The sequence below is a fragment of the Camelus dromedarius genome, chromosome 10 (genome assembly GCF_036321535.1).
Source record: "Camelus dromedarius isolate mCamDro1 chromosome 10, mCamDro1.pat, whole genome shotgun sequence".
NCBI lineage: Eukaryota > Metazoa > Chordata > Mammalia > Artiodactyla > Camelidae > Camelus > Camelus dromedarius.
Window position 1 is genome coordinate 66,176,269 of NC_087445.1, and position 13,367 is coordinate 66,189,635.

A 13,367-nucleotide genomic window follows, 5' to 3' on the forward strand; every position below is an offset into this window, starting at 1 on the left:
GCTCTGCCTCCATGGTGTCTCTTCTTAAGATGATGAGGACGAGAAAGTTTTAAGTTGTAAACTCACATTAATTGTCAAGTGCCTTCTCCAATGAAGCTAAATGTTGAAATCCTGCTTCAACGTCCTTCTGAGGCTAAAATAAGCTCAGAAAAGCATTCGCTGCAGTTCTTGGAGATCCGCTGAAGGACGTCATTCACAGTGGGCACCAAGTCAAACCCTCGCTCGTCATCAGCACTGGCTGCAGAGCAAAGAATTTGAACCATTTGAGGGAGGAATGGGGTCAGAGCTTCACAAATAACTCTCTCCCTTAGGTTGCTATAATTATAATACAGGGGATTACTGACAGGTGCAGAGCACACAAAGCTTTCCCATTGTCTCATTTGAGTTTTGCAACCACTCTGGAGAGAAGGCGGTAGCAGTAATAGTAGTAATAGGAATAACAATAATGGTGACTAACATTTACTGAGCACTTATTACATGCCAGGCATCCACGCTAAACATTTCACGCATATTATCTCTTTAAATCTTGTCCTGTAGAGGGGAGGGTGTAGCTCAAATGGTAGAGCACATGCTTAGCATACACGAGGTCCTGGGTTCAATCCTCAGTACCTCCCCTAAAAATAAATAAATAAATAGACCTAATTACCTTCTCAACAAAATAAAATAATCTTGTCCTGGTGAAATAGGAGTGACTGCTTATCCCCACTTTATAGATCAGTAAACTGTTGCTTAAAGAAGTCAAACGACTTGTCACCAAACTAACAAATGGAAGAACTAGGATTTATAGCCATTTATTTAGTCCTCGAGTCCAGAGTGATTTCAACAACAGCTTACTAAACTTCCTCAACTCTGATTATTTTTATTGCTATTGTTATTAGGAGAGACATTCGTGTACCAGTAAAGAGTGCCGGCTTCAGTCCAGGTCTTTCGAGCTGCGTAACTTTGGACAAGTCACTTTGGCTCTGTGCTTCAACTTCCTCCTCTGTAGAATGAGGGTCAAAATATCGATCTCACAGGTCAAGGTCAAACAAAACAATCTATATAAAGTGTTGAGCCAAAGCCTGCCTCGCAGAAAACACTCAAAAGACACTGGAATATATCTGATTTTCCTAAACCTTGTCTTTTCACGTATTGGGTCAAGGCCAGGGGAATACAATGACCTTGAGGGTCAGTGCTCAGAACCTCTAGACTCTCGGAGGAGTCCTCCTCCCCAGCTTGCTCACATGACCTCAGCTCTCTTGAAGAACCTCCTTCCCTGGAGAAGGTGCCTGTTATTGGAATGTGTATCTAGTATCTAGGGTTGAGAGAGTGGCTGGAGTGGGCATCTGACTCCTCTGGTGCCCCTGAGAAACCCAGGCCTTTGGGACTAAGATGCTCTTTGTTGAACTATTTTGAGGCAGCCGTGTCGATTTCATGCTGATTTCTGAGGGCTGGAAGATAAGGAAACCCAGTCCCAGAGGAGCAAATGTTTCCCTGAAAAAGCCACGGAAAGAGCAAATGTCAGAGCTGGAAGAGGACTTAGGGATCAGCCCCTCAAAACCTGTCCTTGTACTGATGATAAACCAAGACCCAGAGAAAGAAAGGACCTTGACCAGATCCCACGCTGCCCATTAGTGACAGAGCCGGGGTCTGCTCAACTCCCTGCAACACTCAGGCCACCAGCAGACCCACATCATTCCTACAGAGGAGGCAGCTAAGGGTGAGCGAGGGACAAGAGTCTGCTGGCTGGGAACCCCAGGGACTCCCACACACAGCACTGCCCTTCTGACTTCTGGTTCAGGGTTGTTTTTTTTTTTTTTAATGTCACCAGGCTCCCTCACCAAGAACTTTCCTCCTGGAGTCACCGAAATGGTTCCCTGCTGCCAGCTCTCCATCAATAGCCAAGGCAGTATTTGAAGTGATGGCAAGAATCAAGGTCCCCTCTCAGGAGGTAGCTGAGACCTGGAGAATGGCAACATCTTCCAAGTTAGGCCACATGACACAAAAGGAACTGGAAACAGTACCTTTCCCATTCCATCAGGCCTGAATTAGAACAGCTCTGAAGAGGATCCTGGGAGATCAGGCAGGCTCACGGGACTGCGGGTCTGCTGTGCTTCCCCAAGTGATCACTGCACTTCTCCTGTGATCGCTGGGTGTTTATACAGTGTGCGTGATGCCTCAAGTACAGCCTGGAACTTGGGATTGGCTATAATCCTTCACCACATACAGACACCTCTTGAGAGATAGGAACTTTGGGATCCTTGCCATCCCATGTTGGGGAATTAGATGATGAATCAGCCAACCCCGGTTCCCAGCCCAGAGTCCATCTCCTGTCAGAGCGAAATGGTCTAGTGGCCTGGCTGCACTACTCCCAGCCTCCGGGACTAGGGCAAGAATCAATTAACCTCTTCAAGCCTCAGTCAAGTGAGCATCTAATGCCTGGCCTATTCATTGTGCTGCTATGAGGATTCAATTATTCATTCAGTCATTTCATTTATTCATTCAGCAGAAATGTATCAAACACTGATCAAGAGATACCCTAGTGAATAAGACCAAAAAAGTGGGGGTGCCCTGAATTCCTGATGCTTACAATGTATCAGATGAGATAATCAATTAACAAGTAAACAAGCAAAGTATTTATAGATTATGAGAAATGTTACAAAGGAGATTAAAAAAAAAGAATGTTGTGATACAGAGAAACTTTCCTTAAGGTGGTCAAGATGAGCTTCTCGGAGGATGTAACATTCCACTTGGAATCAAAAGAAGGAGCTGCAAAAACCAGGAGCAACAGCACATGCAGGACCAGGAGGTGGGAAAGCACATCACACGAGAGAGAGTGTGGTCTGAGATAAGGTAGGAGCTGGAAATGCAGAGCTCGGTAGCTGTGTAAGTAGACTGGCTTTTCTACGAGCAATTCAAAGTCCAGGGAGAGTTTTAAGGAGGGGATGGAAGTAGACCATGGGGCGTCAAGGGCAAGAGCACAGAAGCCAGGGATAAGGCGAAGTGGTCCAGGTGTGAGAAGGTGGTGACCTAGACTGGCCCGGAGGCAGATTCAGGATTGATGTTAGATGCGGGATGTGAAGACTTGCTATTGGATTGGGTGGGGGTGAGGGAAAGAAAGAAAACAAGAATGATTCCTAGACTGGGAAATCAATGGCACCACTCATTCAACAAACATCACTGAAGCCCATGGATCTGCCTGACCCTGTGCTTGGTGGTTGGAATAAAGACAGGGATGAAGATCATAGCTCTGTCAGGGAGGCAGACCAGGAAATAGGCAAATTTATGCATCAGTAAGTGTTAGAGGATGTCTCATTCTGCTAAGGGAAAAAGATCAAAGAAGTCTTCCTAGGAGAGGGGAATTTGGGCTGAGTTGTTTTTTGGGGGGTTCCTTTTTTTTTTACCATTTTTTGGGGGGAAGAGGTAATGAGGTTTATTTAGTTAGTTATTTTAGTGGAGGGACTGGGGTTTGAACCCAGGACCTTGTGCATGCAAAGCATTGCTCTAACCACGGAGCTATCCCCTCCCCTCCTTGGGCTGAGTCTTGAACGAGGAACAGGAATGAGGAGGAGAAAGGCTTTGGGGTCATGGAACAGAGTTCTGAAATAACAACAACAAAACTAATAGTCAGGGTAGGTGAGATTTGTGAAGCCCTAAGAATGTGCTAGGGACTGTTTAGGTGCCAATTAACTTATTTAAGCCTCAGATACAAACTCTGTGAGGTAGGAACTACCATTATCATCTCCACCTTCTGAATGAGGAAACGGAGGCACAGTTACCCCATTCTATAACTTGCCCAAGGCCACACGGTTGGTCTCATACCAGGCTTCAGTCTCATGTAATTTGGCCACAAAAGCCATGTTCCAACTGCCACACAAAAGGCCTCTCTGTGGGAGTGCCCTGAACCTTAAGGGGTTAACAAGCACAGACTGTTTAGAGCATAAGAAGGTAGAAGTCAATGGAAGGTGAGATACGTGACATGAAAGTATTTTGCAAACTAGTAAGTACAGTCCCCAAGCAGATTCTCATCACTGTGATTAAATAACTGTGCAGGACAAAGGCCTCTCAGCAGCGGGTCTGGATTATTGGCCTTGGGGGACAATGGCTGCTTGGGGGGCGTACCCAAACAGAGGGAATCTCGGGAGAGAAAGGGCTGACATGAATCTGACCTTGTGCTGGGAAGCAGCAGGTGTGGGCTCCAGACCTTAGTCCTGCCCCTGACTTGTTACTTGGTTTTAGGTGAATCACTTCTCAGCCTGGCCTTCAGTTTCCCCATCAGGAAGACAGCAGGAGGGAGCAGCAGAGATTCTGAGGACTGGTCCAATGCTCACATCTTGAGCAATTGCTCTTGCTATTGGTGTCCTGCTTCCTGACTGGACAAAAAAAAAAAAGGGATGTCTGCTTGGGCCCTTTACCAAAGCCAAAATGCCACCTTGAATGGAAGCGGCACTTTCCAGAAAGCAGGACCCACGCTCGATGAGAAGCCTATGGTTTATGTCTCCTGAGTCCACAGATCTTCAAGTTAAATGCCTTTCATCCCTCCTATGCCGCCAGGACACTGGTTTCCAGCCCCGACCTCCACCCCCACTTAAATCTAGCCCACTCCTATCCCTTTTAATCCTCCGGGGGTGGGGGTGGGGGGAAATCTGAGAATCAGAGACAGCATTTTGGACTGTATGCTTCTGAGGATCCATCCACAAGATACAGAGGCTTTTACCCCTAGGGGGTCCTGTTTTGAGTTTTCAGGAAGCAAACCCTCAGGGCTTTTTCACATGTGCTGCTCCAGGCTCCATCCTGTGCGATTGGTTTTGGATCCACTGCCCTAGAGTAAAAAATGTTCATTTTGATGCAGCCTTGGATCTTTCTTCTTATGTCCTGGGATCTCCATAGTGAAAAACAGACTCACAGGCCTGCAAGAGAAACTTTTCCATCAGAGCAAAGCAATCCAAAGCTGTCTTGCTGACAAAGAATCTTGTAAACTGTAAAGCACTCTCATGCATTATTAATTCACATATTATTCCTTTTGCACCTCATAAAATTCCTGAACTAGTTTGGGTAAGGGTAGGATTGCGAGATAAAAATACAAGATGCCAGTTAAATTTGAATTTCAGATCAACAGTGAATAATTTTTTGGTATGTATTTTAAGTTTATCCCAAATATCATACAGGACATTCCTATACTAAAATATTATTCATTGTTGATCTGAAATTTAAATTTAACTAGGTTTCCTGCACTTTTATTTCCTAAATCTAACAACCTTAGACAGGAAACGTTTACCTCATTTTGCAGGACTGGGGCTCAGAGGGGTAAAAGGATTTATCCAAACTCCCTGAGAACAGGGATCATGTCTGATTCATGGTTTAAATTTTAGTATGTATTTTGTAAACAGGAAAGGTGTATTTCCTTAAAGCCAGTGTCAGCTGAAAGATTTAAAACATTCTGTGAAAAGTCTATTCCGCTGAGAATCTATCCCGTGTTCATATAAATATGTATACTGCACAGAGCATTAAAAAGGTAATGATTCAGTTTTAATTCTCAGTTCCCAACCTGGAGTTAGCTCAGAGAAAATACTTGAGAAATATTTACTTAAAGACTGGGTCTTCTGAGCCTCTCGCTCCTACAGGAACCCTGTAGGGTGAAAGAAAGAGCTGGCTCAGGAGAATGATCCCAGCAATCCAATACGAGGCTTCCCTGTTCTGATGGCTGTATTGTGCCTAAGAGTAATTCAGATGAGTCTCAGGAAAGCTGAGTGAAACTATGAAACATCATGAAATCATCACAGGGCATCATGAAAAGTCTCCTCTTCACAACGTCCCCTTCCCACTCCAGGTACAGGACCACAGGGAGGCCTGCCCGGGGCTGCCACATCCAGGAAGGTCCTGCCATACATGCTGTCCAAGGAGTCCCTACACTGTCAAAGACAGAGGCACCAAGTCCCTCTCTTGTCCTCTGGATGAGCAGCCCAGCTAGAGGCACTGGTGGGACAGCCTCCAAGGTGACTCTGGACCAGATTCGGCTCATCTCCCTTCTGATGGACACCTCGGGCTCTGCCCACTGACAGATCACATACCGATGTCATCTGCCCGGCCAGAGTTGTGAATAAACACAGACACTCAGAGAAGACTTGAGCTGCTGATGACGGAGGTCAAGGGTCTTGGTTCCTTGCCAGGCTGTCAGCTAAGAAAGATGTCCTGCGGAAGAATTGGAGCCTGGCACGCGCCCTGGCCCCAGGTCTGAGGTTCACTGGTAGACTACCGGAATGTTAGGATTCAAAGAGAGGGCCTTAAAAAGCGTCCAGATCTAATCAAAATATTCTTGTTTTTCCGGAAATATGCACCAAGGCTCAGAGAAGGAAAGGACTTAGTCAAGCTCACACAGTAACTTGGCAGCAGAGCCAGGCCTGGAACTCACTTTTTTCTAGGTGCTGCATTCCTGATTCAGACAATCAGCTTTCAGTACAAAGTAAACAGTGGGTGGGGTGGACAGGGTCACTCACTGGTGTGCTGGCGCTGTGACTCACTGAGCTTTACCCCTGGCATGCAATTAGCATCTTAATCCAGTCTGTCACTCCCTGAAGGCCCTGCAGTCCACAGGCTGAGGATGAGAAATAAACTGCCCCCAGCCAAGGCCTTGAAAATGGAGATGAAATGGCTCACAAAGATCATCAGATCTAGTTCCCTCAGCAAAGTAGAGTCCCCAGCATCCGTACTGGAACCAGTTCCAAGAACCTGTGAGCTCAGCGAGCTTGCAGGTTGGTGGGCAGGCCCCCTGGAGGCAGAGGATGGTGAGTGGGTCCTGGAGGGATGGACAAGGTGTGGGGCTAGCCCAGGTAAGCAGCAGCTTTAGCCCTCTGTCTCCGACAGCTCTGTTCGAAAGTACTGTTTACATCCGACCAAAGTCGGACTCGATGAGCTTCGGCCCGTGGGGTCCAGTCTGCTCCTTCTGCAGACTTGGGTAGGAGGTTGGCCCAAGTCACCCCATAAGTGAAGCGGCCGAATTAGGCAGGAACCCCACTTAGGGGAAGAATGATAAAACTGAATGAAGAAGAGCGGGGCGGCTCTGCCTGGGATTCTTGGATGGCTTCCCTGCATTTGCCAGCCCTGAGCAGAGAACAGAACCACCTTTAATGCTGCCCTCATGGAGCTGCTGCTCTGGTTAGGTAGTCAGACAATATGTGGCTGAATAAATTAATAAGATCATTTGAGAAAATGACAGTGCTAAGAAGAAAACACAGGCTGATAATGGGATAGAAAATGATCGGAGGCAGCAGGACCTCTTGGAAAAGGTGCCTATGGAGCTGAAGGCTGAATGAGGACAGGGAGGCAAGCATGGGGTCCAAGGAGAGGCAACAGTGGGTGACAAGGCTCTCCCACAGGGACAGGCTTAGTGGGCTTGAGGAAGAGAAAAACCAGAATGGGTTGAACCCATGAATGAGGGGAAGAGGGGGAGGAGATAAAATCTGAGAGGCGGCTGTGGGCTGAGCCACAGCCTCCTGCACTGGGCTCAGCTGAAGATTAAATCGTGGTCACGACTCCACTTGCAGCATCATTGTGAGCATCACTGTGGCAGGCAGCTCACCCATTGCGGCTGGGATGGGCTCACAGGGCAACTCCACCGGGACCTGGGCTCTGGTCTCAAATCCAACAGGAAACATCCACCCTGAGTTTCTGTCTAAGTCAAACCCCAAGGCAGGGGGCAGAGAGGGGCCTTGTCTGTGACTCCTCTGGGTGCACTGCACTCCTAGGGGAGCCCCACAGGGCAGAGGCAGTAGAGAAGGGAGCCTAGGTTTTAAGAGATTTTGTAAAAGGCTGAACCCTGACCTTCACTCCTCCCTAGGGCCCCCTCACTCGCTTTCAGCATCTTCACCAAATTCACCAGGACTCTTTACCTCTTTCTCCAAAACTTCCTTCCCAAGGCCTGTCCTCAGAGTCCTTAATGATAAGATCGTTTGTTCTAAGGTATTAATGGCATTGTGCCCTCTCCTGGGAGTCCTGTGTTTCATCAAGAGTCAAAGTCCTGAGCCAAAGGAATGCATTTGAAATTTTGTAATTTCAATAATCTGTTTTCCTATTGAGTCAGCAGGTTGATGGTCAAGCCCTGCCTGGAGCCGGGGGCTTCTCACCCCAGGGTGGGTGCTGTGCTCCGCCCACCATGCTGCCTTGTTCAGGTAAAACATTGATTCCCACCCAACACAGGAGTTGGACTCTTGGGAATTCACAGGAGATCCTAGAGAGCGCCCCGCTCTGTGCTAACTGCCGATGTGCAATCCCAGCAGAGGTGGCTGATGGGGGCGGGGGCGGGTGGCCCTGAATAAACCGACAGTCTGAGGACTGGGGTATCTGTTGGGGATGTTCTCATGGAAAAGAGAAGTCTAGCTCCTTTCAGAAAATTCTGCTTCAGCAAATCGTCCTGTCACCTCATTGGCACTGCTTCTGTAATTCTTTCCTGTTTCAGAGCAGGAGGAACACCTGGGCAATCTCTGTGAAATGGTTTTATCTTCCTTCAGGATGACCTCACCTTCAGGAAAGGCCAAGAAGCCCTACTCCTACCCTTTGCTCCCTCAGTCAGCTTCCAGGGGTGTATCCTAAGGAAATACTTTCAAAGATTTTTTTTTAAAGCTTGTTTTAATATGAGTTGATAGTATTATAAGTAGTAAAAAGTTGGAACTACGCAGGCACCAAGGACAGGTGAGTGAGCAAACTCTGGCCGATCTACTTGAAGGAATACTATGACCAGCTTAAAAATGACAGATAAAAATCTCGTCCAGACATGGAAAATTACACACGAAAGAACGTCCAATGGAAAGTTTAGGAACCCAAGCTCTTCAAGTCCATCAGTTTCTCCCTTGGAGGCCTGTAGATGAAAACAGGAAGAGCTCAAGAAAGACTTAAATAACATGTAAATAAAGCCTGGGGGGAGGGTACAGCTCAATGGTAGAGAACATGATTAGCATGCACAAGGTCATGGGTTCAATCCCCAGTATCGCCATTAAATTAATAACAATAATAAATAAACCTAATTACCTCTTCCCACAAAACAACAAAAAAAATTTTTTTAATTTTTTAAATGTAAGTGAAGCCCATCTTCTCTTTTCTGGTTATTTGTGGGCTTAGATAATGTAAGTAAAATAACCCCCATGAAAATGCTTTCTAACTTTAAAATATTGTCCAGTATAAGGTTATTATTCACCTTCTTCATAAAGTAAAACATCATTTTGATAACAGCTAATTGCTCAGTCCTGCTTTAGGTGGTTGGGACAGAAAAACAATGGTTTGCTCCCCAGGATCCAGAAGAGTGGGGATCGAGCCTTGACAAGGCCTGTCCCTTCCCAGATGACTCCAGGAGTTGGGATGCAGAGGAGGAACAAATACGCGTGCTCACACCCAAAGGATGGGAGATCACCTTCTCATTGGCACTGTCTGGACCACAGGAAACTGCCCAACTGGCCCAAATGACCTGTCCCCCTAGAAAGCTGCCCTGCTCCCCCAAGTAATAACCTTAACTGTATCTGTCAGGATTCTTGGCTGCAAACAATGAAACTCTACTGTGGACAGTTTAATAATAACAACTCTCAATACTGTTATTTTCAGCGTCAGTGCCACTGCTGTTACATGGGGGCCCTGTCCCAGGCTTGGTGGTAAGGGTTTTCAACGCATTACTTCTTTTTACCCATAATTTTGAAAGAGGCTGTTCTTCCCTGGTAAAAATGAAGTAATTAAGATTTAGAAAGGTTGAGAAACTTGCCTCAAGGCCACAGATTTAGTAAGTGGTGGGGATGGTTTTCAAAGCTAGAGGCTAGGACCACAAAGCTGGAGGTCTCAACCGCCAGGTCCTGCTGTCTTGACGAGGCTCCTTCAGGGCTTTAGTAAGAATCTGACAAGCTGGTGATGTGGCCTCTGTCCTCTGTGGGTCTCTACTGGCCTTCATTCTTTGGGGGCCATTTCCAGAGAGCTGGCTAGAGTTGGTTGTGGACAGCCCCACGAGGAGAATCAAGAAGCCAGCTTTCCCAGCAGCCACACAAACTAGCAAGAAGCAGAAACGCTCTCGCTCTCGTGGCCTCCAGAAAAATCTGCAAGCCCTCAAGGAGGCAAGACCTGCCCTTTAAGAGAGATAGCGGGCCTGTCCCATCTGCAGAGACTGAACAGACTGCTTTTACTTTCCAGGCTGGGTTTCTGCAAATGGAATGATTCACTCCTACTAAGTTTTTAGCATTGCGCACTTGGGAGCAGACCCCGGACTGTGGGGTCACAGTCCTGAAATCAGAGCCACCACTTGCTTTCTGGGGCTCACAGGCAATGATGGGGACAGTGACAAGCAGCAGTCTTAATTTAAGGTGATTGGTGCAGGACAGGGGAGGTGGGGTAAGGGGAAAAGTATGAACTTTGAGTCGGAAAGACCTGTTTCTTCACATCCTGGTTGTGTGCCTCTTGGCAAATTTCCTAATCTCGCTAGGTTGTTTCTTCATCTGAAAGAAATGTAAATAATTATGCTTTTATTGCATAATTCCTATGAAAATTAAAAGGAACAAGTACATCCATACTTAAAATTACCTAGCACACAGAGGCTCACTGAATGATAGTGACTAATATCAATAGTACTAGTATAGTTATAAAGGCTCTAGAAGGGACCTCTATAAAGGGTGTTTTTTAAGGAGAAAACAACAGAAGGGACATATAAGCTGGGTTTTGACAAGTAAGTAGGAGTTTGTTGAGCAGCTGGTGGGCAGGAAGGGTTTTCCAGTTAGAAACAACAGCAAGGGCAGCTTTGTGAAGAAGCACAGAATGTTCAGGCAGCAGGAGAGGACCAGTTAGGAACTACTGAAATATTCCTGTCAAGCAATAGGGCCCATGGGGGGAAGGTATAGCTCAGTGGTAGAGTGTGTGCTTAGCATGCAAGAGGTCCTGGGTTCAATCCCCAGTACCTCCATTAAAAAAAAAAAGAAAAAAGGATAAATCTAATTACCTCCCTCCTAGAAGAGATAAGGGCCTTGCCTGGGGCCAAGATGACTCTCTGAAATCCCCTTTCTACTGTCCTCAAATAAAGGACCATAACTGACCTCTCACAGAGTAAATTCATAAACCAGCATTCCTGTGAGCTATGCTACCTGAAGGCAAGCAGCCACCACGCCCCTGGCTGGCCAGTCTACAGAGAATAAATGAAGCTGAGGACCACCTCCAGGCATCCAAGGCCCTGGCTCACCTTCTCTGGAGTTGCACGGGCTTGGGTTTGACTCCTGGTGGAGTCACTTTCCTCCCTATCTAGCCTCAGCCAGCCACTGGTCTCTCCAGCCTCTCGGTTTTGTTACCTGAAGCAAAGGGAACCACACGTGACCTAGAAGTCACTACACACCATGGCAGCCCCCGGCACCCAGCAGGTGCTCCACATCTGAGAGAAAGGGGCTGCGCGAGCGCCTGAGCTCACTGCAGCATCGGGGCAGGACCGACGTGCTCCTGGGGAAGCCTCACACCCTCAACCACTCCTGACAGGAGAAAAAGACTTTCACCCAAATGGTGTCTTTGGGAAAACTGCTTTGCAACTTTGCTTTTTTTCCAATGACTGACAGATCACATCAGGATAAAAATGCCTCTTTCTTTTTTTGGTTGAAATAGAGTTCACCTACTATAATGTCCACTCTTTGAAAGTGTACAGTTCAGTGGGTTTTAGTACATTCACAAGGTTGCGCAACCATCACTACTATCTAATTCCAGACAATTTCATCATCCCCCCAAAGAAACCTCGCATCCATTAGCAATCACTCCCCATTCCCTCCTCCCACCACCTTCCAGTAACTACTTAGCTTGTTTTCCGTCTCTGTGCCTATTTGCCTACTCTGGGCATCTCATATAAATGGAATCAGACGTGGCTTTCTGCATCTGATTTCTTTCATTTAGTATAATGTTTTCAAGGTTCATCCATGTTGCAGCGTGTATCTGAACTTTGTTCCTTTTTATAGTTGAATGATATTCCATTGTATAGATATTATAACACATTTTGTTTACTCTTTACTTGATGGATATTTGGACTGTTTCTACTTTTTGGCTGCTGTGAATAATCCCCATTCTTTTTAACGGTTGCATATATATTGATCGGATGTAACATAGTTTATTTAAGCACTTTCTATGGAAGAACAGTTCTGGTCTTTCCCATTTTTGGCTAATGCAAAATGCTAATGCGAAAAAAATGTCACCACAACATCCTTCTAGTCTTCCATAAGAGGGAGTCGAAACTTACCCCATTTCTTAAGGAAATTATTCAACTGAAATGAAGCAAAAAGCTCTATTGACAAAGATATTGATTGCAGCAATTTTTACAGTAACACACGATGGAATTGCTTAAAGAGTCCACAATGAGGAACTATTTAGATAAATTCTATTATTTGATGAAATGATGTGCAGTTAGTAAAAATGATAATTATCAAAGCAATGGAGCAACAGGTGAATTGCCAATGATGATCTTAAATGAAAAAAAAAAAATACAACACAGTGCAAAATGCCCATGCTGGTGCTCACAACAGCAAGACGTGGGGTTGGGAAGCACGCCCGTGCCCTCTGGCCTCAAGTGTCCCACCTCTGCCACATCACTGAGATGAACAGATGCTGGGTTTCCCCTCTAGGAGTGGGCTGGGGATGACTGCCACCCTGTACTCCTGAGGGTGCCACAAGAGGACCACTCATAGGAGGAGGGAGGGCTTTCCTTCCAAGTGACAAGGGGAACAGCAGTCACGTTGCCATCCCTGGATTTAAGGTCCCAACTCCTTAGGTGGTCAGAGGGTGGGTCACAGCTGGCTGGGTAACCCTGATGAGAATCGTGGCTCAAGGTCATCTTGGGGCTGCAGAACCAGTCATTCATGAAGGTAATGCGGGTACCCTCTGACCTGCCCCTGTGCTCTGCGGGTTTTCCTGCCAGCTTTCAGCATCTGGGACAAAGGCTGACTTCTTAGACAGCTGCCTGATACCGTCCTGTCCACAGTAGTGACTGCAAATGCATTCAACTGCAGCAATTGTGAATGTATTCAACCGAACCAATCATGAGAATCTTTTTTTTTTAATGTGCGCTTTCTATTGTCATAACCATGTCTATTACAGTCATTGCCATTAAGAATGCACAACGCAGCAAAACCAGTGATGAACATGGAGCCTTTAAAATCTTAATGGGAAAAATTTAGCCCCATTGGAGGATGTCAGTTGTATGCTTGTAGTCGTGATTTGCGTGGGTTCTATGAATATACTTAGATTAAACTGATTATTTATTTATTATACCTTAGGTTACCACCCTCCTTACCTGGCCTTTAAATATGCTTTGCTGAAACCCTTCAGGGAGTTCAGGGTTTTCTTGGGCGTGAGCCACCCCCTCCTCCTTGCTTGGTCCTGCAATAAAACTTTCTCCA

General features: G+C 46.3%; 1 long non-coding RNA gene across 1 annotated transcript; it reads right to left on the reverse strand.

The window, feature by feature from the left end:
- Positions 1-1,286: 1,286 nt before the first annotated feature.
- On the reverse strand, positions 1,287-13,367 carry LOC135322351 (uncharacterized). The gene is made up of 4 exons (XR_010382880.1): positions 13,262-13,367; positions 4,149-4,889; positions 1,821-1,941; positions 1,287-1,473 (listed from the first exon to the last, which is right to left on the reverse strand). It is a non-coding gene; the product is annotated as an uncharacterized LOC135322351 (long non-coding RNA).